Source organism: Panthera leo, chromosome C1 (genome assembly GCF_018350215.1).
Source record: "Panthera leo isolate Ple1 chromosome C1, P.leo_Ple1_pat1.1, whole genome shotgun sequence".
NCBI lineage: Eukaryota > Metazoa > Chordata > Mammalia > Carnivora > Felidae > Panthera > Panthera leo.
Window position 1 is genome coordinate 46,990,889 of NC_056686.1, and position 24,601 is coordinate 47,015,489.

The 24,601-nt window shown below is 42.5% G+C and overlaps 1 long non-coding RNA gene across 3 annotated transcripts; it reads left to right on the forward strand.

The window, feature by feature from the left end:
- The first annotated feature begins 1,282 nt into the window (after positions 1 to 1,282).
- Positions 1,283 to 23,493, forward strand: LOC122227405. Of its 3 annotated transcripts, none has more exons than XR_006206012.1 (7): positions 1,283 to 1,330; positions 15,586 to 15,626; positions 16,283 to 16,375; positions 19,767 to 19,857; positions 22,065 to 22,206; positions 22,707 to 22,844; positions 23,233 to 23,493. It is a non-coding gene; the product is annotated as an uncharacterized LOC122227405 (long non-coding RNA). The 3 variants fall into 3 exon arrangements; XR_006206013.1 differs by lacking the exon at positions 1,283 to 1,330 and adding an exon at positions 9,710 to 9,937 and having other exon boundaries at positions 22,065 to 22,409; XR_006206011.1 differs by lacking the exon at positions 1,283 to 1,330 and adding an exon at positions 9,710 to 9,937.
- Positions 23,494 to 24,601: the final 1,108 nt, after the last annotated feature.

Consider the following 24,601-nt stretch of genomic DNA (forward strand, 5'->3'; position numbering starts at 1 on the left):
TGCACTGTGATCATCTTTTGCATGTCTCCCTCAGTCTAAAAGGATGCATTAAGGGTCTATTGTGTCTCCCAGGAGACTATGTTGAACTTGGCAGGTACAGCCATTTGTCTTCCTCACTTTTAGAAGCCCAGAGCCTAACCCAAAGCCTGACATGTGGTAGACTTGCTGAGTGTTTGCTGAGCAAATGACTAAATGAATGTTACAGCTTGAGGTCAAAGGCCATACATACATAAGACATTTGAGAAAGACTCAAGGGTTTAGCCAGCAGATATAGAGCATGGCTGTACACGTGTTATACTTAAGGATTTAAAACATCACCTGCAACAATTACCACATCATTCTGCTACAGAGCAAACGCCAAGTTCATTATGGGGCTCGGGTTCTAACTGTCACTGTTTGAGTATGTCATGTAACTATAGAACCCAGGATGGAGGGCAGACCTGAAGCCGAATCACAACAGAGAATGTTTTTTAATTGAAAATTAAGCTTTTGGACAGGATAAAATTGGGGGGGGGGAGGGAGGTTGGTCAGGAATGAATGGAGTTAAAGGTAAGTTGAGACAAAGAAGTGTCATGAGAAGACTAGAATTGACTTATTGGTGGAGCCTCAGAGGGTGGAACCTGAACCCATACGTTGTTCAGTGAACTTCATCAATGCCCCCACGATCGAAGTGCTAGCATCCAGAAATGAATCTGACACAGTCTCTACAGTCTCATGAGACAAACAGTTAAATGCAGTACGTTGGCTTATTTGGAAGGTGGTGCCAGAAGGTGGTGCTTAATCCCCTAGGTGGCACCTAGGGGATTCAGACGTGAAGCATGAGAGGGAAGGAAGCCAATGTCATGGGTGATTGTCCACAAATGATTTCTGTGGATGGACAACTACAGCTCAGTCCCACTGGGGACCTCCAGGAGGTGATGAAGACTGTTTCAGAAGTGTCCCACCTGAGGAGTGACAAAGACAAGGTATTTACCCACTACCTCCCCTTTGCAGTTGATTGAGGACTACTCCCAGGGACATTAATTGCCAGGTACTTCCAGCCTGCTGCATTTGTAGTAGGAGAAGCACCAAGATGCTTCTAGCAAAATGAAGAATGCCAATGGACATGGGTGGGGCACCCAAAACATGTACTACACTTATACTGCAAAAAGTGCTTACGAAAGAAGAAAAGGTAGATATAAGTCATCACCTGTGATGAAATTCCAACTAATAACTAAGGGTTCCTGAGTACTAGCCATGAGATTCTAAGGTTACCATGGTAATGCAAACAACTAACATCAGCCTGTAGTATGTATGTGACCTTATTAGTCTGTTAGCAGCCCTATAAGAGGTACTATTATAAAAACATTATCTATGTAACCAATGAAAAAACTGAGGCCGAGATTACTGAAGTGACTTGCCCAAGGTCACGCGGCAAGTTGGAACTAGAACGAGGATTACACAGGAACCTGCCTAGTTTCCATCTGAGGCTCTCTGCTCTATGACCCAACAGCACACACTGAGCATCCTGACTTCTCAGCACACAGACAGACTTCATCTGAATGAGGTTCCTTCTGGACAACTCCTTCTGGCAAGCCTTATTTTTTTTTTCCTCTCACAGGCTCTCATCTAATAATAGCACTGTTCTGTTCTGCAGAGACTGCCTGAGCTTAATTCATCTGCCTCCCTCAAATCACCACCCTCCCAGGCCTTTTTACTCCATAGCTTATGACCTGCTTTATTCCCACATCCACAATAAACCCCATCGCTCCCCTGCAAGGGCGTGTGATTTTCAGACAACATGTGTTCCTAAAACTGCAGAGTGCTGCTAGTGTTTGTCTGAGGTCTTCTCCCCCAAAGCCCCTGGAGGCCTCGAGATCCTGTTTGTGCTAGTTAACTATATAAAGTGGCCCTAAAGTAGGCTTTAATTAATTCAGCTGTTTAGTTCACTGAACTCAAAAAAATATCAAATTAAATGGCTCCTTTTTAGCCTAGTGCTTTTGTTTTCACTGTTTTCCACTTCATCAGCTATTGGGGCCAAATGATATGATCTCCCCAATGTTGTCATTAAAATTATTCAGTGGAATGATGTAAGTACCAGAAAATCTGATGAACACTGGTTGTTAGGAGTAGCATAAAAACACCAGGAGGGTATGTAGTTGTAAGGAGCTGTCCTTCCCTCAATGTTCTGGAACCCTCTCTCTGATGCTTCCTCCTCTAACGCAGAGTCCACCCAGTATGCCATTAGACTCTCGGGAGGAATCCGGATACTCAATGTCAGGATGATATCATTTTGTGAGGTCAATTTGTGAAATTTTCTAAAACTGGCTACCTGAGTATTTTCCTGACAATTTTCCTAATACCCACCTGGGTATTATTTGGATACATCACTGTCCAGGAAGAACACCTCATCATTGTATTAAGATGGTGTTGTAACTTCCCATAAGTAATACATCTACCTGCAGCACAAACTTTCCTTAACTTCTAGACACTACATCTCCCAGAGCTTGCTGTTTTATGTGATTCATAATGTCTTCTTTAAGCTTAAACATATATTTACCATCATAGCTTTGTGCTAGATTGGTAATTATGGTAGACTTTAAACATGACCACAACTCATTCATGTATTTGTGCCCTTTGCTATGTGATTCTGCAGCTCAAGTGGTGGCATCTATTTTCCTTCCTCTAAAATCTGGGTTGGCATTGTGCCTTCAATTGACCAAAAGAATACAAAAGAAGTGACAAGGAGCCAGTTCCCAGCCCAGGTTCTAAAGGCTTTGCACATGTCTGCTCTCTCCCAAGACCTGGTCTCCACCATGTGAATAAGCTTGAACTAGCCTACCGGAGAATAAAGGCACCATGTAAAGCAGAGCTGAGTTAGACAGTTCATTCCAGCTGGGTCCCAAACATGTGAGAGAAACCAGCCAAGATTAGAAAAGCCTTAGCTCATCTGTCAACTAACCCCACAGATATATGAGGAAGGCCATCTCAGATGAGTCAAGCCTCTCAGCTGACTTGCAGATTTATGAGCTAATTAAATGCTTGTTGTTATAAGCCACTAAGTTTTGGAGTGGTTTGTTATGCAGCTATAACTAACTGATGCAGTGATTTTTCTGTGATACAGATGGAGGTTAGGGTAGTATGATGGACTGAATGTTTGTGTCCCTACCATAATTCATGTGTTGAAGCCCTAACCCACAATGTGGCTATATTTGGAAATGGGGCCTCTAAGGAAGTAATTAGGGTTAAATGAGGTCATAAGGATGGGGCCTTGGTCTGACAGGATTAGTGTCCTTGTAAGAAGAGACACAGAAAATTTGCCCTTTCTTTCTGTGTGTATACACTGAACAAGGGCCGTGTGGGGACATAGTGAGAAGGTGGCCCTCTGCCATCCAGGGAGAGAACTCTCAACAGAAACCAATCAGCAGAAACCTTGATGTTGGACTTCTAGCCTCCAGAACTGTGAGAAAATAAACTTATACTGTTTAAGCTACCTATTCTATGGTATCTTATTATGGCAGTCCTAGCAGACTAATACAGATGGAAAGTATAAAGCCATCGACAGGGTAGAGAAACATGTATGCATGGCTGCAAAAAGTAAGAAAGCCCCCATTAACTTATTCTACCACTACAAGTTGCTGCTTCAAAAGCAATGTGTTCAGCACTAGGATATAAAGATTAGAGGTCAGAGTCTCTAACTAAGCTGTTTATGGTCTAGTTGAGGGTGACTGTGGCCCCTCATCCTGGTTTCCTGGGACCATCCTGGTTTTAACACCGAAAACCCCATATTCCAGGAATCTTCCTAGGGCTGGGCAACGTGAGACAGTTGGTTGCTCTAGGTCCAATAGGAGAGGCACACATGTGAGCAGGTAGTTTTGGCATGGTGTTATAAGTGTTTTGATATTGATAGTTGTAGCTGATTACTACTAGCAGTAAAATCATATCCAGCATATATGGAATGGTTCTTACATGTTACACATGGTTTAAAGTGCTCAATATAGAGTTACTCGTTAATAGTCACATCCGTTCTATAGTCCTCTCGTTTCATGGAAGACAGTGAAATCTCAAAGTCAGTAACTTGACCAAGATTTTGAAGCTCAATCCCAGCCTCAGGCTAACTAAACCTTTCTCTTTTTTAATTTATTAAGTTTATTTATTTTTGAAAGAGCAAGCAGGGGAGGGGCAGAGAGAGAGGGAGGGAGGGAGAATCCCAAGCAGGCTCTTTACTGCCAGTACAGAGCCCAATGCGGGACTCAAACTCACGTACTGTGAGATCATGACCTGAGCTGAAGTCAGATGCGTGACGGTCTTAGCCACCCAGGCACTTCCAAAACTTACCTTCTTAAACATGAAGGTGAAATTCCCCTACCACATACATACTCCCATAAATGCAAAGAACAGGACTGGCAGAGAGAATCAGGGGGAGGAACCCAAATCAGATTAGTCCATGCCAAGAAGGCTTCCTGGAGGAAGGGATACCTAAAGTCAGTATTAAGAGATAAGTGGGTGTTTGCCAGGAGATAAGTGGGGTGAGACAGTGCAGGTAGCGAGAAGAGCTTGGACAAAAGCCCAGAAGCCTTAAACTACATGGGATATGTGTGAGACTGTAGGCTGATCGGTTCTCCTGTGGTATGGAGCGTGAGCTAGAGTTTGCTGGGAAATGAGGCAGTAGACATAGGGGCAGGCTGGGGTCCCAGGAGATAAAGCCAACCAGAATCCAATGAGAGATGGGCTTTCTTCCACCTCAAACCGTTTACAGGAGAAAAACAATTAATCCTCTTTGTTGTAGAACATGTTTCATGTGACAAACTGATTTGAGAACACCAGCACACTTGCAAATCTGGAGCAGAAACATTGTAGTATCACATGCTCAGAACCTGAGGCTAACAGAAAAAAATTAAAAAAGGAAGAAAAAGTCTACCTTATGAAAAGTCATTGGCAAATGTGCTAAGTAGCTGTTTTCCAATGCAAATACTGACGAGAATGAAATAAAGCCACCATTTAGCCAGGGCATAATGTTTTCTTAAAGACCAGGAATGTCAACACTGTGTGGACCTTTCCACAAAAAGGCTAAATATGTTTGAGTGACGTATATGCAAGATATGTGAGCAAATTAAAGAGCCAATAAAAATGTCCGGTTCAATTTTACTTGCTATATTGAATGTACTTTTTCTAGCTGGTGTAGAATTAATTCATTTATTTCTGCACTGAGAGATATTTATCAAACACCTAGTACTGCATTGGGTACTGTCCTCAGAATGAAAGCACATTTGAACCATGTCTTTAAAGACATTGCTACCTAATGAGAAACTGGATATGCAAGTAGAGAGTAAATGCTACAACAGAGGTGTAGGTGATGTGCAGTGAGAAAGTTTCCTTTAGTCTGTCTGGCCAGCAGAGTGGGAAAAAAAAAGGCTTCAAATGACCTTTGACCTGAGTCTTAAGAAGATTTTTTTCATAGGAATGTAACAATGTCCCCTCAGTGTAACAATGTAACTTATATCCCCCTCAAAGCAATAAACCCTATTTTTAATATAATTTATTGTCAAATTGGCTTACATACAACACCCAGTGCTCATGGCAACAGGTGCCCTCCTCAATGCCCATGTCCCATTTTCCTCTCTCCCCCACCCCGCCCAACCACCATCAGTTTGTTCTCTGTATTTAAGAGTCTCTTTGTGGTTTGCCTCCCTGCCTCTCTGTGACTACTTTTTCCCCTTCCCTCCCCCCATGGTCTTCTTGAGAAATTTAGCAGTAAACCCTTTACATACATGATCAATTCCATCCTGGCAACAGCTCTACAAGGTAAATATCATTATGCCAACTTTCTTTCAAGTTTGTGTTTCAATTTCAGTTAGTTAACAATGTAACATTAGTTTCATGTGCATAATACACTGATGCATCAATTACAACACCCTAGGCTCATCACCACTAGTGCCCTCCTTAACCCATCACCCATTTAACCCATCCCTGCCCACTTCCCCTCCAGTAATTCTCAGTTTCTTCTCTATAGTTAAGAGTCTGTTTACTGGTCTGTCTCTCTCTTTTTTTTTTCATACATTCATGTTTTATTTCTTAAATTCCACATGAGTGAAATCATATAGGCTTTGTCTTTCTATGATTTATTTCACTTAGCATAATACTCTCTAGCTCCATGCGTGTTGTTGCAAATGGCAAGATTTCATTCTTTATTATTTTTTTAAATACTAAATTTAAAAAAATTTTAATTTTTTAAAAGTTTATTTTATGTTTGAGAGAGACAGACAGAGCATGAGCAGGGGTGTGGAGGACAGAGAGAGAGGCAGACACAGGATCCAAAGCAGGCTCCAGACTCTGAGCTGTCAGCACAGAACCCGACACAGGGCTTGAACTCACCAACCGCGAGATCATAACCTGAGCTGAAGTCAGCACTTAACCAACTGAGCCATCTGGCACCCCCCATTTTAAAAGTTTTAAATATATATTATTATTTACTTATTTTGAGAGAGATAAACAGAGCATGAATGGGGGAGGAGCAGAGGGAGAAGGAGAGAGGGAGAATCCGAAGCAGGCTCTGTGCAGGCAATGCACAGAACCTGATGTGGGGCTAGAACCCACGAAATGTGAGATCATGACCTGAGCCAAAATCAAGAGTCAGACGCTTAGCTGACTAAGCCATACAGGTGCCCCTCATTCTTTTTTATTATTATGGCAATTTTTAAAAAAATTTTTAAATGTTTATTTTTGAGAGAAAGAGAGAGAGAGAGAGCAGAAGCGGGGGAGGGAGCTCCAGGCTCTGCACTATCAGCACAGAGCCAGATGCAGGGCTTGAACCCAAGAGCAGTGAGACCATGACCTGAGCTGAAGTCAGACGCTTAACTGACTGAGCCACCCAGGCTGCCCATGCCAACTTTTTAAATGGGAAAACTGAGTTTTAGGAAGTCCAAGATCTGGCAGCTAAGCAGTAGAACCAGGATTTAGATTGGTATCTGCCTGACTCCAGAGCTGGAGTTCTTGACCATCTATTGTTATGTTTTCCCACTTAGGGAAAGGCATTCCAGGATGGGGGAAGAGAACAGGCAAAGGCATGGAGGCTGGGACTGGCACAGCATGTTCATGAAACTGTCAGCAGGAATGCACGGTAGAAGCACAGGCTATGAATAGAAAATGGTGGGAAGGCCTGGGTGGCTCAACTGGTAGGGCATCCGACTCTTGCTTTTGGCTCAGGTCATGATCTCACAGTTTTGTGAGTTCAAGCCCCGCATCAGGCTCTGTGCTGAGTATGAGGTCTGCTTGGGATTCTTTCTTTCTCTCCCTCTCCCTCTACCCCTCCCCACTCACAATGTCTCTGTCTCTTTCAAAAATAAATATATAAAAACTTTTTAAAAAAATAAAAAAATTAATTAGAAAATGGCAAAAGAAAAGTGACATCATGGAACTTTTGGTATGTCATGAGAAATAGTCTGGACTTTATCTCACACATTGATCTTTTCTTTCTGAGCTGAGAAAATGTATTGTAATCCTTATCCAGATTACCTCCACTGCCAGGAGGAAGATGAGCAACCTCAGAATGCTCTGGTCCATGGGGCACCTGGGTGGCTCAGTGAGTTAAGCGTCCAACTTCGGCTCAGGTCACAATTTCATGGTTTGTGAGTTTGAGCCCCACGTCGGGCTCTGTGATGACAGCTCAGAGCCTGGAGCCTGCTTCGGGTTCTGTGTCTCCCTCTCTCTCTCTCTGCCCCTCCCCCGCTCACACTCTGTCTCTCTCTCTCAAAAAATAAATAAACATTAAAAAAGAATTAAAAAAAAGAGAATGCTCTGGTCCAAAAGTCTGTGTTTGTGAAGCTGTGTTGCTATAGAGAATCCATGTGTTCACTGATTTAGTGTTTGTTTTTATTCCAGCTGTTTCTTAGCACCTATCGTATACTATGTACATGGAATTGCTGGGGAGCACAACAGACATGGTTTCTGTTCACAGGAGCTCACGTGCAGATGAGACAGAAAATAAACAATGACCAAATGCTTAATCACCAATTGAGATAAGTTCCAAGAAAGGAAGGGTACGGTGAAGAGTTAAGCATTAGGAATTTGGGGCTTCAGTGCTTTCTTTGAGGAAATGTTTATTAAGGGGTGAAATTAAGGACAAGAGCATCTAGGCAGAGGGAACCGATTGTGCAATAGTCCTGTGGTAGGAGTATCATGATTTGATGGAGAAATAGAAGCCTGGAGCAGAGAAAGCAGGGTGGGGAATACTGAAGATGAGGCCAGAAAGGCGGGTGGGAACCAAGTCATGTAGGGCCTTATAAGCAATGGTAAGGACACTGCTATGTCTGGAGCCTTGTAAAAACTTAAGAGTTGTTTCTACATTTAGGATTTGTCCTAAAAAAGAAACATCTCCACTGTCTGACACAGTTATCTATATAACTTCTAGATTCTTTTTCTTTTGTCCTAGTTGCTTAAAAAATCAGAGCTAAAATTATTTTAGACATTCCATTCAAATCGATACGGTGATATATGGGTCTATTTGGTTCTTCCAGAAATTTCTTCTGAAGTGATGCTGATTTTTCACATTCAGAAATTCATTCTAATGAAATAACTTATTCTGAAGCTCATGCTGCACCTGCTCTTTGTGAGTTTTGCAATGGATTGTAGCCCAAGCATGAGTAGTTGACATTGCTAGAAATAAGTCATATGTCTACTATCCCAAGCAACCAAATGAAGAGGAAAGGGAAGGTTAATACAAGGAAGTGAGAAAAGACACAAGTTTAAATCACTACAATTGTAATAAGATAATACTTCCCATTGCCTACAACTTTAAGGTTTAAAAAATATTCTCCATGTGTTTTCTCGTGCTTCACTAGTTTTGCCTCATTGCGGCTCAGGATTCTCCCCATTTTGTGGATGAGGAAACTGAGGCAATGAAAGATGAGAGTAACTTGCCTGTGGTCTCATTGCTAGTTGTGATGGAAATGGGATTCCCAGTCAGGTCTAAGACACCAAAGTCAATGTTCTTTAAACCTCATCGCCTGCAATGAACACCCAGAAAGGATTTTCAGATGCTCTGTCCTTTGGGATGCTCCACAGTGCAGACACAGCGAGTGCACGATCCTTCTGGCATTTCACGGCTGGTCTACCTTACAAAATAGCTGTCATCTCCAACCCCCAGATCCCACTGAACCCCTTCCCTCCTGCTGGGTTAAGCATCGCCTCACTGTGTGGCTCGATAAAGAAAACCCTGGGACATTAATGGCCTTGTTACCACCATTGGTGCTTAATGACCCTGCAGTTTCCTGTGGAGTATAGTCTCCCTAGGCCAGTTGTTAATGAACCACTTCTTCATTCTCTGGTTCCAATGTATGTCTTTCACAGCAGCATCATGTTTTAGAGCCAGAGAGCAGACTGAGACACCCACTAGGTGCGAAGCACTGGAGTGTGTGCTTTGTACGCATTATCTTGTTGACAGCTCACTTAATCTGAAAATTGTCCTGCGGTGTAGCCAGTATTGTCCCTATTTTACAGATGAGCAAAGTGAGTCAGAGTAAGCTGATAGGCAAAGGCCATACAGTTAGTAAATGAAAGAGCCAGGATTTGAATCCATGGGCATGAACTTCAAGACTCACATTTGTAACCACCAGTATTGGCACCCTTAGGCAATTCTGCTTTAAGCCCCGGCACTGAGGTCATTTGGTTGGTTTGCCCTGAGAAGGCTGCAAAATCCTTACTACGTTTATTGCCTCTTCTCTTAGGTACATCAAGGGTTACAGAAATGCCATCTCGCCCACTCTTGCAACTCCTTGAAATTGAGATAAATGCAGCTGGCGAGCAGAAACTTAAACCCATCCCACCTAATTTTAATTTACTGGAGTACCCATCATGCCCACCAATTAGGAAGGAAACTTCATCATGAAGATAGAAGGAGTGAGCCAGAGTACTTGCATTCGAATGATTTCTGAACTCCACTGATTCAAGTTCCATTCAGGTACACATCAGCTAGTTGTTGAAAACTCTTAGTCAAATAAGACAAACAAAGCTGGTTAGAGGTAGTAGGATTATTGCTGTTTCAGATCCAACATGGTTAAGAGACCCTCAGACCTCACCTGGTATTTTTGTTGCTTTTGAATGATGGTTCTTGGAGTCAATTACAGAAAAAGGAAAAAACACTCACACAAAATTTACGTATCGCTGAAGTTATTTTTAATATCAGTATCCTCCGGTCAGTATCTGATGTTAGGCAAGAAGAACCTGCAGTGATCTGGACGTTTTTAGAGGTGAGAATTGATAAGGCAGTGAGTTACCGCGTTGTCAGTCTCAATTTCCATATGTCTAAGAGGAGGAATTTAAAGAACCATTGAGGCCTTTCCTCACCCAGACGTTTCACAGAGAGAAACTCTAAGGCTGAGGATCAAAGGGAAAGGCCATATAAGTTTGGCTACAGCCAAGTTACTCTGTCGAACTGCTGAAGAGTCTGTATTCTGGAGTCCATTCCTGAATCAAAGCTGCAACCCCTGCTCTCCTCCAACAGTCTCTCTATCTGATGATTTCACCCCCCACACCGTTACTCATGTACATCCACTGCAATCCAAATGCCCCTCTCTGTTCCTGTAGCTACCACGTTAGACCGAGCCACCATCATCCCTTACCTGGCTCATTCCAAGGGCCTGTTAACTGTAACCCTACCTGAGTCTTGCACCCACTTAACTCCATCCTTTACACTGCAGCCCAACGAATCATTCTAAAATGCAAAACATGTCACTTCCCCGTTTAAACCGCTTCAACGTCTCATCACAGGCTACAGAAATACAAGAAAAAGACCTTGCCAACCTGCTTCTGCTTACATTTCCAGCCTTACTTTCCACTGCCTTCCATCTAACTTCTTGCCATGCCATGGCACTAAGTCCTCTGGGCTTTTGCTTTGGCTGTTCTCTCTGCCAGGGATGTACTGCACTCCTCTTTCAGATCCGTGGCTCTTACTCATAAACGCTCTGAGCCAGCTGACTTCATGACCCCCTATTTGGAACAAGTCCCATACCTTGTGCTTCCGTGATATTCTTTGCATACCTTTTGCTTATCACTGGCTGAATCATCTGTAAGCCATAAGGAGCATCAGTATTTAGAGGCTACATCTAAGAATAAGAGCTGGTGACAGACACTCAGAAGGATAAATGAGGGAGGATGAGCAGACCAGGAGACAGTGGTAGTAGAAAAGCCAAAAGAAAACAAGAGATTTAAGAAAGAAGGGAAAATATAAAGAACTCCTAACACTCAACAACAACAAAAAAAAAACCCAAATGATGCAATTCAAAAATGGGCAAAGGACTTGAATAGGCGTTTCTCTAAAGAAGATATATAAAGGGGGGCGCCTGGGTGGCTCAGTCGGTTAAGCGGCCGATTTCAGCTCAGGTCATGATCTCGCGGTCCATGAGTTAGAGCCCCGTGTTGGTCTCTGTGCTGACAGCTCAGAGTCTGGAGCCTGTTTCAGATTCTGTGTCTCCCTCTCTCTGACCCTCCCCCGTTCATGCTCTGTCTCTCTCTGTCTCAAAAATAAATAAACATTAAAAAAAAAATTTTTAAAAAAAGAAGATATATAAAGGGCCAATAAGCATATGAAAAGATGCTCAATCTCACTTATTGTCAGGGAAATGCAAATGAAAACTCCCATGAGATATCCCCTCTTATCCATTAGGATGGGTGTTACCAGAGTAACAAAAAAATAAATAAATAAGAAATGTTGGTGAGAACGTGGAGAAACTGGAACCCTATACACTGTTTCTGGGAATGTAAATTGGTGTTGCTGCTGTAAGGAACAGCATGGCAGTTCCTAAAAAAAAAAAAAAAAAAAAAAAAAAAGAATTACTATACGACCCAGAAATTCCACTTCTGGCATATACCCAAAGAAATGAAAACAAGGACTCAGAGATTTGTTCATAGCAAGATTATTCATAATAGCTAACACATGGAAGCAACCTAAGTGTCCACCAATGGATAAATGGATAAAAGGAAATGTAGTCTACCCAGACAGTAGAATATTAGCCCTAAAAAAGAAGGAGATTCTGACACATAGTACAACATGGATGAACCTTAAGTTCATTATGCTAAGTGAAATAAACCTAATATTAATACTATATGATTCCTGTTATAAAGGTACCTAAGTAGTAAAAATCACAGGGAAAGAAAGTAAATAGTGATTGCCAGGGGCTGATGGAAGGGGGAATAGGGAGTTTGTGTTTCATGGGTACAGAGTTTCGGTTTTACAAGATGAAAAGAGCTCTGGAGACAGATGCTGGTGATGCTTGCATAAAAACGTGAATGTACTTATGCCACTGAACTCTGCACTTAAAAATGATTAACGTTGTAAATTGTATGCTGCATTTTACCACAATTAAAAAATGGAAAAAAAATAAACATGGAGTTAGTCTCCTGTATAAAATTCTGTTTGAACATCCAGTGAAATGAGTTCTGTTTGGACTGAGCAACATAGAAATCCTTGGTGCTCTTAGAAACAGGTTTTTGGATGAATGACCAATGAACACGTGGATTATTTCCTTACTAATCTTAATTCTTGCTTATGAGCTTGCTAGCCTTCAGAAGTTACAGGTTTGTAGAAGCAAAATGTTGGCAAGTTTTTATAAAGGGTGAGATAATGCCTTATGTTGGAGCGAGGCTGTTTTTGACTGAGATCACCCTTTCCAGACAAGCAGATTCAAAGTGACTGCTCTCAGGGCATGCCACTGTGGCCACAACAGGGCTTCTTTGGCTTCTAGCTGGAGCAAATGATCCTAGAAAATCTAATTACAATAGGCAGGGAGTCAGAATGGGGGTTTTCTTTCCAGCAGTAAAATTTGCAGCAAGGGCAGGTTTCAGAGAGCCTCTGTTGGGGAAGCCAATATATCAAAGACCATTGAAAGAGACAGATTCTCTGTTTCCCTCTGCTCCTTGATACAGCTGAAGAAATGGGCCTTACTGAGACCACTAACATAAAAACTGCATGCTTTACTGGAGTCTATGAGGCTGACTGCTCTCTTCTCCTCTCTTCTCCTGTCATCCTCTTCCTGGTTCTATAGGCTAAACCATCCTAGCTTTCTCTGTGCCCCTTAAATACTCTAAGCATCTCTGGGCCTCTGCCCTTGCTGTTCCATTTGCCTGAAATTCTTCTCCAAGATCCTTGCAAGTCTGCCTCCTTTCTGTCCTTCAGATCGCAACTCAAATACGCTCCTCCTCAGAGAGACCTTCTGTAGCCACCATGGTCAAGGTACCCCTCAACTCCAGTTGACCTCTGGCCCGCCCACTCATAGTATTTTCTTTACAGCATTAGTATGTTCAAGAGATAGCCTCATTGATCTGTGTGTGCGTGAGTGGTCACTGTCTATCTCTATTAAACTGTTAGCCTCCTGAAGGCAGGGGGCTGATCAGTTCCACACTGATACATCTTCTTGAACCAAATGGCACCCAACACATTAGGCACTCTGTTAAATGAATGCATGAATGAAGGTTTTCAAATGACCACAAATCTTCATGCATAAGCCAAGTTCTTCGTATCTCCACATCAGGCCTCTCGATTACTCCTTAAAGCTTCCAAAAAGCTAGCATCTTCGTCCCTCAGAAGAATATAATCCAGTGAGTGGTTCTCAAATGTGGGCTGCATTAGAACTACCGGGGTACTAGTTTAAAATACTAGGTTTCAGGGCCTTCCCCCCAGAGACTGTATTTCAAAATCTTGGAATGTGGCTCTATACTCTGCAGGAGAGCCTGATGAAACTAGCAAACCACTCTTGGAAAACACAGTTCTATAGTTTAGCCTCTACACCCCTCATACCTCATAGATCCCACTATGACAACTCCAAACTTGGTGTATGCTGGGATGGAAGGATGGATGGATGGATAGATGGATGGACTATAATTCTTATAGGCCAACCAACACAAAAGGAAGGAAACAGAGGATTATGCTCATTGTGGACTTTCTAGGCAGAGACCACAGGAGGAACAAGTGCTGAAGAGATATTTGGGATATCTGATGGAGAGAAAATCAGAAGCCTTCATGGTTTCTATAACACAACATAAAGGGACTAAATTCATATGGATTCTCCCGGGGTTTCCAGAATTGGGATTCAATTTCGATCACCTGAACTAAAGTGTGATCTGAGTAGTTCTATTATGGCAAGTTTTTCAACAGCACATAACAATTAGAATAAGCATCTTATATTTTTCAGGTACTTTATATAAATTCCTTTAATTCTTAGAACAACCCTAAATGTTCCTGTCTGCATATTACAAATGAAAAAAAAAAAATGGGGGTTGAAACAACTGGTTCAAATCAAGGTGATGGGCAGGGATTTGAACTCAAGGCCGTGTGGCTCCAAAGCCCATGCTCCTCCCACCCTGCAGCCCAGAGGAGGCATGTTTTCCTTCCTGAAGGTCAAAGTTTTGGGTGTTTGGTATGTTTATGTGCATGTGTATGTGCAGAAGAGAGAGGCCAGTGACTTTCTGTACACGAGTGTGTTGTGTTTTCGTCTCTACAGGTGCCTGTATCTGTTGGTTCTTCTCTCCCTGGGCTCGCATAATCCTGGTCATTCCATTTTTACTTATATCTGGGATATTCTCTGTTTCAGTTAAAATTAAACACACACACACACACACACACACACACACACACACACACACACTATTCTTAAGAACACAGTAACATGACCACTAGAATCAAGAGAGGTAGGCTCTGAACCCCTGGCTCAGATTCCCAAAGGCTCCTTCTCTGGGTTTCTATATAGACTCATTCCCTTCCCTCCTCACATAGGTTTCACCCACTAGAATCTATTGAAGCACTGTCTCTGATTCTAGCTCCCTTCTCAGAGCACATTGATAAAGGAAGAAAGGATTATAATCCTTCTTACATGTAGGAAAGCAGGAAATTATGTGGTAATGGAAGAAGACTCATCCATCTCGCCCCTCCCCCGACCCCAGCTAGACATGATATTTCGCGCGCGCGCGCACACACACACACACACACACACACACACACACACACCTGTCTATGTGTCTCCTGGGGTTAATATTCTCCAAAGGCTTCTCCTGATCTAAATGAGTGGATACAGCCAAGTCTGCCCTCCCTCCATTCCTGCATTCTTCTGGGGTCCCTCTGTCTGTGTTAATGACATGCTGGCCACCTTCTAGCTCCTCAAAAACATCGAGCACTTTCCTGCCTTGTGGCCTTCTGCACAAAGTTGTCCCCTGTCCTTAGGCAATTCCTACTTGTCCTTCAGGGCTCAGCTCAGAGGTGGTCCACTGATCTCCTGGCACCCACACAAGGCCAGATGCACCTTTTGCAAACTCTCATTGCACCTGGAATTAGTTGGCTATGCAACCTGGTTTTTCATGACCATCTTCCCCAGCTTAGGAAAGCGTCCTGAGGGCCATGCCTGTCTTACACATTTGCGCGTGTCCAGTACTTGTAAAAGGCTTGTCATTTAGTAGATATAAATGCAATTAAGTATTTGTTGAATGAAGGGATAAATGAGCCTTAGTTTCCTCATCTGTAGAGATAACAAAAACCCTATGAGGATTAAATGAGATAACAGATGTGACACTGCCTGACCCATAATAAGATTTTGTTTTTGTTTTTTGGTTGTTCTCTAGATAGAGAAGCTCAAAAATGAAATCAGCTGCCTCCCAGGATTGTAAGTTTTCTTTCATTAGGGGCCTTTGAACCTAATATGGATGAAAATTTTGCAGGGATATTGTAGAAGGAATGGTCAGTGAGTCTAGATGAGTGGTGCACAATCTTGGCTTCACATTACAATCAACTGGAGAATTAAGACAAAAAAAATGACTGATGACCCCAGAGATCCTGATTTAATTGGTCTGGGATGGGATCCAAGCAGGAATATTTTTTAACCCAGACAATTCTAATGTGAACCATTTTGCTAACCACTGGTTTAAAATAGATGATCTTTAAATTTTCTTCTAACCATGAGAGGCTGTCACTCCAGGAAAGCAAAAAGACCACTGTTTCTTCTGAGAGAGGGAAAGAAGGAGGATGAGGAAGGAAGAGGAGGGGGAGGAGGACAAGAGAAAGGGAGGGGAAGAAGGAGGGGGAAGGAGAGAAAAGAGGAGAGGGGAAGAAGAAGAAGGAAAAGAACGCTTCAGCATAGTACATTTTTGTTTTTAATTTAAAAATTAAAAACCTATAGGTGTATGATTCTAGAGTCAACCACATGGCAATTTAAAGAGCACTGGCTTTGGAGTCTCAGATCCTCTCTAGTGAAGAATTTGGGGCCTTTCTAGCCTTGCAATTTAGAGTAAATCACTTGCCTCACTGAACTTGTTTTCCCAGTTTAAAATGGAGATAAGGATAACCTTGTTAGAGATTCTGGAAGAATTCAATAAAGTAAGAAATACAAAAGGGTCCCGAAAGTGTTAGCACAAGGTAAGTTCTCGGTAAGGAATTGATATGTGTGTGTGTATATATATATATATCTTTTATTATCGATGTGAATACATTATGTAAGCCTACATGCAGTTATAAGGCATTATTGTTGTGATTACTGGCCAGCCCAGGTGGAAAGCTATGGAATTGATTTTTTCTTTCTTTCTTTCTGTTTTTTTTAGCCCAGAAACATTCTTAGAGGGTTATGGTTTTCTCTCGTGTACTGGTGTTGGTTAAGTCTTCTTAATAATACACACACACACACACACACTCACACACATACACATGTATACACATACACACACACATACATATATTTTTCCTTTTTTCTGAGTCCCCACTGAATGACAGCATGCCTGAGAAAATATGAATCAGAATTTATGGTGTTGTGCTACTCTTCCCCAGGGTGTGGGGTCACATATATATTGCTAGAAAGGATCCACCCACTCGATGCTCTCAGGGTCCTTACAGAACTGAACACCTGACCCTAAACAATGGAGGGAAAGATTCAAGGGTCGGCATTGCAAGGAATGAAATTTTAAACACATTCTCAGTATCGGCTTGTAAAACGATGCCAGTTCCTGAGCATGTCCTGTCTGAAAGAATGGTCACTGATGCATACAAGCAAGCCAGGTCACATTTCCCCACACTGACACAGCCTCCAGCACAGGAAACAAGCCCAATGCAGCGGAGTCTCCACACCAGCTGAGCCTGGCTGCACCCCTCACTATCTGTGACTACAGGCAGGCCCCCTGGCCTTTCTGGAACCCCTCACTTACTCTGTGAAATGCAGCAGTCATACTTGTTCTGGTGACCGCCCCCCCCCCCCCAAGCTGCCTGAGGGTCATGAGCACAGACTCCAGGCAAATGCTTTTTTGGCATTGCAAGCCAAGGATGGCTAGGATTGCCAATGATGACTGAACACATTGGGGTCTTAAGGAACCTTCAGTTCTTTTTTTTAAGTTTATTTATTTTGAGAGAGAGAGTGCATGCAAGAGCAGGATAGGGGCAGAGAGAGAGAGAGGGAGAGAGAGAATCCCAAGCACAAGGTAAGTCCTCATTAAGGAATTGCTATATATACATATATATAGCATATATATATACACATATATATAGCATATATATAGCATATATATACATATATATATAGCATATATATACACATATATATAGCATATATATACACATATATATAGCATATATATACACATATATAGCATATATACACACATATATACACATATATATAGCATATATATATAGCATATATATACACATATATATAGCATATATATACACATATATATAGCATATATATACACATATATATAGCATATATACACACATATATACACATATATATAGCATATATATATAGCATATATATACACATAAATATATGCTATATATATAGCATTTATATATATACATATATAGCATATATATATATACACAAGTATATGTGTGTATACACACACACACACACATATATAGCGCATATATATATATATATATATATATATATATAGGCTCTATCTCAGGAACCAAGAGATCATCACCTGAGCCAAAATCAACAGTTGGTTACTTAACCGACTGAGCCCACTCAGGCACCCCAAGGAATCTTCAGTTCTAACAAGACTCTCAAAATCCTGGTTTCCTCATGAAGATATCCCTGTTTTGTTAGTCCTACACATTCCATAGCCCTATAATTCAAACATCTAATCTTCCTAGGTTTTAAAACTGTCCAGGGGGCTGGATACACCAGATAGGGTGGTAATGAAGAAGCCAAATATAGAGAACAAGTGTTTAATCCGCTGGAACAACAGTTTAGGCATAGAAACAGGCTAATGTGTTATAATGGTGATGACAAGGGGCACCTGGGTGGCTTAGTCAGTTAAGCGTCCGACTTCGGCTCAGGGCATGATCTCACAGTCCATGAGTTCGAGCCCTGCGTCAGGCTCTGTGCTGACAGCTCAGAGCCTAGAGCCTGCTTCCAATTCTGTGTCTCCCTCTCTCTCTGCCCCTTCCCTGCTGGTGCTCTGTCTCTCTCTGTCTCAAAAATAAATAAAAACATTTAAAAATTTTTAAAAAATGGTGATGACAAGAGGGAGAGAGATGTGGATTTAACACAAAGTGGGCTTTATAATGCTCTTTACAAGTATAGAGCTCAATTTTAGGGAAGAAGGGGCTATCAGCTTTTGACAAATGCGAACCACTGATGCCTACTGCAGATTCTGATACGCCTCGGGCATTCGGGTGGGATGGTGGGGAGAAGAACTGTGTGTATGTACTTATGCATTTTGGAAAAATGTCCTGGGTAATTGTTACATTGTCTCTCTCCTCCAATCCCTCCATGGTTGAGAACTCCTGCTTAACATCATATGCTCCATATTATTTACATAGCCAAACTAGGGAAGTAGCCCAAGTATCCATCAACTGATGAATGGATAAAGAAGTGACATATATGAAAGAGTATTATATATAGTATATATAATAACACATACATAATACTAATATAATACTATTATTATATTATAATAGTATAATATAAAAGAAAAATTTTTTAAAAAGAATGAAATCTTGCCCTTTGCAATGACATGGATGGAGCGAGAGAGTATAATGCTAAGCAAAATAAGTCAGAGAAAGACAAATACCATATGATTTTACTCACGTGGAATGTGAGAAACAAAACAAATGAGCAAGAAAAGCAAAAGAGAGAGGCAAACCAGAAACAGACCCTTAACTATAGAGAACAACCTGGTGGTTGCCAGAGGGGAGGGAGGATGGGCGAAGTAGGGGATGGGGATTAAAGAGTACACTTATCATGATGAAAAAACTGAAACAAAATTATTTAAAAAATAAAATTATGCACTCCATATAGACACCCGGTGAACTAAGCCTGGCTTATTTAACCTCCAGTTCAACTCCTGAGCATCAAACATCCTCCAGTCTGCAGAGCTGACTTTCCCACATGGTCTCCACCTATTAGTTATAATAACAATGGTAACAAGATGAATACCTTCTAGACACACAATACCTCACCATTGGTGAAACCCCTTCCCATGTAACTATTTTATTTGATCCTCACCACCTTATCCCCATCTGACAGAAAGGAGCTTGTGACTCAGAGGGGCGAAGCAACTTGCCTGAGGTCACACAGCCAAGAAGGGACTTGAGTTAAATCCAAGTCTCCCAGATCTATAGCTACAGTTCTCTCCACTTCTGCCCCACAAATAAAAAAGGAACTATTAGTGCTGCTGCTCAACCCTTCATCTGTTTTAAACACTACTAGTTATTATGTGGTAGATACTGAGCTAATCATTTTACATATAGTATATAGCTTATTTCCCAAACAACCCTTCAAGGTAAGTATTACTGCCCCATTTTACAGCTAAAAACACTGAAGCTCAGAGTTGAAGAGACTTACCCAAAACTGCCATCGGTTTAGACATCCCCTCCTCCCTGATTCCTGCTCTTGACAGGTATGTCTGCACCAAGGATCTGCTTTGTGACCCCACAGCACTATCACACTGTGTTGACAGCAGTTGTTCAGACACGTGTCCTGTCCACGACTGTGGTCTCTCCAAATGCAGAGCTATGTCTGATCCCAAGGTCGCTTGCAACAATCCCAGGGCTCACACACACTATGTGTGTGTATAAGTATCATAGAGCTCAAAGAATACGCCCAGAACTGGATTTTGAACACAAATCTTTCTGATCCCTGAATATCTTATTTGGTTCTATCAAAAACGGCCCCCAAACAGGCCAGGCATAAACCCAGATTCTGTCCTGAGAAAACTGTCCTTCTTTCCGAAGTGAGTCTAGCCATTTCTCTAACCAGACCTAAAGGTGTAGCTGGCCTTCTAACAAGAGAATGCCAATCCTGTCCCCAAAGATCACAGCACCTGGGTGAGACCAGAGCTGGCTAGGAATAATTAGCAAATTCTTCCTCCAGTCTCTGCATTAGGAAAAAGAAGTTCCAATTACAAATGTGCTGAGAAAATCACTACTCAAATGCACAGAGTGATTTTCAAGGCATTGACACCTCCCTGGTATGCTTGCTTATTAGATACAGGGGTTGAGGAGGATGAAGGAGTATTTAAAAGCTAGTTTTCAGACCAATGAATCTGAAGAAATTCTCTTTATTGGTCTGCAAGAGGAGGTGGGGATGGGGGGAGCAGAACCAGATCTGATAAAGGAGATTAAATGGCCTTATACATCTGACAGCAAAGAACAGTCCCCATGGGAATCCCAAATCCTGCTGGTGCTAATAAAGTGCACGATATTACTCCGGTAATACAGTGTACAATATAAGGCGTCCAGATGCCGGGGCCAGAGCCACGACCTACATCTTCCGCAAACCAATTTTCTGCTGGGTTGGATGTGTAAAAAAGAATCCAAATACAGATTTTTTTTTTTTTTTTTTTTTTCATCGCAAGAAGAATTGCTTCTCTGGCTTTTTTCCCTTGGCCTGTCTGCTCCTCCCACCCCTGCGTTCTCAAAGTGGGAATTACTTCTAATCCACTCACAGGAGAAATCACTGCCTCACCCAAGTGTGGGCTATTACGGAACAAGTGGGCTGCTTGTGGGCTTCCCAGTAGCCATGGGGTCCAGGGGAACACACGTAGGATTTGCAATCACACACGCTAGGTTCAAATCCTCATTCTTCCATTTATAAGCTATGTCTCCTTGAGCAGATTTCCCCTTGTTTCTCTAAGCACGATTCCTCACGCCCCTTACAGAAGTGCCCTGTGTGTTAAAGATACCGCATATGAAGTGCCTAGCACAACACAGGAGGTGTTTCACTGGCAATAACAACCAGCAGCAGTGGTACCAGCAGCTGCTGTTACCTAAAGCTTAAAGGCAACCTCTTAGAGGAAGAGCTCTCTTTTGGCAAGGAGTTTAGGGATTGAAAGCATTGAAGCTTATTAATAAGATGAACAGCAACAGTGCTTTATCTATTACCAGCTCCCGAGCATCCGCTGAATGTGACGTTATAAGCATTGTCATAAGCATCGAGAAAATGCTTATAAGGGAGCCCAGTCGCTCCCTTCCAAAACCTTGTAGACCAGTGGGGAAGCTGAGCAATGTCACGGCACACGGTGCATGATACCATGTCCCCAGCAATTTAACATCAGTCACCTCATTTGACCCTCCCAGGAACTGCACAAAGTAGGCAAGACATGCGTTGTTAATCCCCACTTAGTAGGCAACAAAACAAAACAAAAAAAAACAAGATAGAAGAAGCAGCCCAGAGACATGGAGTGGATTGGCTAAATTCGTACGTGAGGCAGAGTCAGAGTTGGGCAGGTCTTCTAAATGCTCATTTCCAGTCCTCGGGCCTGAACCACTCTGGGATGGCTCTGGCTTGGCCTGTGATCAGAACACCAGCTCTGGCCCTCTCAGAATTCATGACATTTCCACTGCCCACGATTATTCTGTTCAAAAATGTTGGAGACTTCTCAGACCCAGCCCAGGGTGGCATATGAGACATGCTATCCTAGTGTTACTTGGCTGATTATAATAAGGATGATAACAACAGATATATAATATCCTTCCTTTGTAGCACAATTTTTAGTTCAAACAGTGCTCTCCTATGTGCCGACACTAGTGAATGAGTGTGTGTGTGTGTGTGTGTGTGTGCGTGTGTTTTACTGTTAAAAGTAGATGTTATTATCCCATGTCACAGGGGATGCAAAGGAGGTTCTGAGAAGTTTACTTTCTCCAAGTCACCAATGAAGTAAAGCACACAGGCCAGGCTCAAGGTAGCTGTCTAGAAGTCCAAGCCTTGGGCTCTTCTTACTGACATGCAGTCATCTGATTCATCACAGGTATGATGTGAATCCTCAGAATCTACACAGTGGGTGATAGTTCCCTCATCAGAGCACTCTGGAATGCAGTGAACAGTTAAGAGAATAAATGAAAATGCCCTCCATCTCCTCCTCAAAAATAGTTGACATGCATTGAATGCCTGCTCCGTCAAAGGCACTTTGCCAAATGCTTTCCACGGACTATTTTGTATCATCCTTAACAGGTGGGCTCCATGATCAGCTTTACTTTACAAACAGACTTAGAGAGGTGAACTAACTTGCTCTGGGAACAGGGTGGTGTAGTTTGGATTTGAACTCAGGCAGCGTGGCCCCCACAGACACTAACGATAGTATCCTTTGTTTAATCATCGGCACAATCTCCGACCAGTGTCTTAATGGAGAAACCCATTGTTCACTGATCGCCACTAACTGCCAGGCACAGCCCTCAAAAGCTAGTTATATTTACTCATTAAATCCTCATAAGCATTCTATAAGGTAGACATTACTGCCCCATTTTACAGAGGAGGATAACCATGGCCAAGAGATGTTGACGGTTTGCCTAAGATTGCAGAACCTGCTAAAAGCAGAAGCATTTTCAAGCACAGAAACACCCGGGGAAATGTTCAGTCTTCCTTCAACAACTCTGAAATCTCCTAAAAGTAAGTAATCTGAAATACACAAAGGAGAAAGGTGCGAAGAAGGAAACTGGAGGCAACAGAGCCAAAGGCCTGTAGCATTCTAACTGCACAGCTCTCCAAAATCAGTAGAGTTTGCAAAAGACTGGATTTGTCTGGAAAGGCTCTGTGGAGGAAGCAGAACTCCAAGTGGGCCTTGAGGCCTGGAGGAGATTTGGATGGGCAAGGTATCCCAGAAAAGCATATTAAAAATTGAAGTTGGGGGTCCAGAAATAGATCCAAGTAGCAAAGGGGAGCCACAGCAATTTGCAAATGGTGGAGGAGGCCTATTTTGTAGGGTTAAAGTTTGTGGCCAACACAGTGTTTAAGCCCCACACCCACAGCAAACTGAAATCTCTTTGTTCTCCTTTAGCATGCAGCCCACCAGGAGTGGCAATGGAAAAAAGGCACAGGAAGAAAATAAACCAAGAAGGAAAAGATAACACACACATCTCATGTGGGCCTTCAGGAAGGATGGGAGAAGCAGGGCAGGGAGAGGGAGAAGCACCAGCCAGCCTCAGTTCTTCCTTTGCTCATCCCTCCCCCTTCTTTTCCCTTCCCTCCCCCGTTTCCTGCATGCAGCAGCAAATGTATGAATGCTTGGATGGCTTGGCAAAACACTCTCCAAGATTTATTTCTGTTGGACAATCTTGCATTCTTTTTTTTTCCCCCTGCTGACAACTCTGTCAACAGCAGGCTGTTGTGAGGCTGTGAATTTGGAAATCACGTACTTGATACAGACATTGTTGCAATGATACAAACCAGACTAAGAAAGTGGACTCCTGAGATCAGGGAGACCTGCAGACCTACTTGGTTCATTACCTGGGAGTCACCGGGACCTCAGGGCTTGGCGAAGAGACCATCTGGGGAGGGGGAGGGGGCGGGGGCAGAGGTCCTGGGAGTGTGGTCAGTTCAAGGCAAGGAGATGGTTCCAGTAGTTCAAAAGCTAGATCTGTTTGTACGAGCTCCAACAGTAGCTTTGAATTGCTTTGAAACTCCAGTGTTGATAAGCCACTAGGTAGCGGGGTACTGGGTAATAAATGTGAAAAATGTTTTCTCGAGTGCAGATTTCTATATCAGTGTAAAGGATTGTATTTATTACCTTTTTGTGAAAGGAAGGAAACGTATTTTATGTCTGTTTTTGGAAATTAGGCATATATAAGGACAAATAGACTTAGAAGCATAGAATTTCAGAGCTGGAAAGAAATTCATTCATTCCATCAGCAGGCATTTAGAGCCTGCATCTGGGAATCGGGCCCTGTGTGGGCTCTGGGGAGGTGGAGAAGAACCAGCCCCAGGCCCCTGAGGACTCCACAGGCAGTGATCAGGGCAGGGACAGGGGAGGCACTGGAGGTGACAGGAATGCAGGATGGGCCTGGGGGGCAGCTCCACCAGCCAGGGCATCAAGAAAAGCTTTCCTCTGGAAAGGAAATTAGGTCTGAATTCCAAAGGAGGATGTGACCAGGCAGAGATGAGAGATCAGGGTAGAAAGGGAGCTATGGGGGCATATTAAGCACAGGATGAACAACGGCATGGACTCCGACCTCTTTATTTCACAGATGTGAAAACCGAGGCTCAGAGAGGTAAGTTAACTTATTCAAATCACCCAGGCAGTAAGCGGTACAACTAGCATTCACTCTAAGGCTTGCTTTTAACAACTTCATTACACTGTTTACATATGAAACATGGAGTATAATACCTTCATTTAAAGGGTCAGTAACTTACCCACAACCACAGTTAGT